Raw genomic sequence first — 1455 nt, 5'->3', positions numbered from 1 at the left:
GGCCTTGGGATTGAGACTGGGGATGGTTAATTCTTTTTACAAAGTCTATGTGATGCTCATGATGAATGAAGCTTTCCACCTTCATTGCATCACCTAGGTAATGAGGAACACAAATATTGTATTGTACCAATTCTCTCTTGATGGGAGAATCTATTAGACAAAAGTCTATTGGAGGGGGGACGGACTCCACATAAATCCGGTCGTCAATTGTTGTCAAGTTTTGTAAACTCTCTCTCTTGCGAAAGTATTGTTCATGCCAAGTTAATTAAGTATTATGGTTAAGCTGCTACCGTTCAATAAGATCACCCTGTATGTTCTCAAAGTAGTCTCACAAAAATTCTCTCTCTAATTCTCCTAATTCCGTTATTCTCAAAGTTCATAGGCCATTTCCATTACAATAGCTATTGTGCAGTCAATGTTCATGATCACTAAGAATTAGGATCAAAGAAGAGAGCATGAGATGACCACGGCGGAGGGACCTCTTGCAAGGCATGTTGCAAAAAGATGCACCGTGATATTCAACTAAATGACAAGTTTTTGGAGTTGAGCACTCTTTTAGAGCCTGGCAGAACTCCCAAAATCGACAAGATAGTGATTCTTTTGGATGCACTTTGTACACTAAATGAGAAAAATGCTGAAGCTCAGTAGTTAAATGAGTCGAATGAAAAGCTTCAAGAATCTATAAAAAATTGAAGATAGAAAAGGGCAAGCTTCAATATGACAAGCAAAGGTTAGAGGCAGAGAAAGAGAGGCTGGAGCAACATATGAAGTTAATGAATAGGATATCTATCACACCTTGCTGCTTTGCTTGCATTTGCTGCTCAAATCCAAGTTGCTAGTGGCAAGGTTGCATCTGTTCCAGGTTCTCAAGTAAGGAACTAGGCATGTGCCGATGGATGCCTCCGGCTTACTCGATAGGTCTTATGATCACATGTTGAGGACGCCAATGGCATAGGCTTCTGGGTGCTTTATGTGAAAATGCCCAATTTTTCCTAAATGTTAAGAGCCATGAATTTTGCTCAGATTTGGACACGATTGGTGCCAACTATCTTGAAAATCATTTGTCACAATTCATATGAAGTGTAATTGTGAAACAAAGTTGTTTATCTCAGATCTTTTCTTCCCTATCAAGTTTTTTTCATTGAAGTAAAAAGATGGGCATTGAGTAGGCAAAAACTTGCTTGCTATAATATATATATATATATGTATATATATATATATATATATATAGAGAGAGAGAGAGAGAGAGAGACATATACAAAGTCCCGCGAAGTAGGGTAATACTAGTAGCCAATGACATTGCAGATGGTATATCAAGGTGAGGGCGTGTAAGTTATAATGATTTTATTGATATGCATACCGAGTGTAGTGTACTTTTGAAGGCACAACATGATCTTGACTAGTTTCCCATTACCATGTCATCTCTTGGAGTACATTTAATGCAACATATACATG

The 1455-nt window shown here is 38.0% G+C and overlaps 1 pseudogene; it reads left to right on the top strand.

Annotated features, from left to right (window-relative positions):
* The first annotated feature begins 274 nt into the window (after positions 1 to 274).
* Positions 275 to 955, top strand: LOC147442620 (transcription factor ILR3 pseudogene; annotated as a pseudogene).
* The last annotated feature ends 500 nt before the right edge of the window (positions 956 to 1455 follow it).

The sequence above is a fragment of the Adiantum capillus-veneris genome, chromosome 14 (genome assembly GCF_014529385.1).
Source record: "Adiantum capillus-veneris isolate H3 chromosome 14, ASM1452938v2, whole genome shotgun sequence".
Taxonomy (NCBI): Eukaryota; Viridiplantae; Streptophyta; class Polypodiopsida; order Polypodiales; family Pteridaceae; genus Adiantum; species Adiantum capillus-veneris.
Note: the sequence above shows the minus strand (reverse complement) of the source record. Positions and strands in the feature narration are given on the sequence as shown.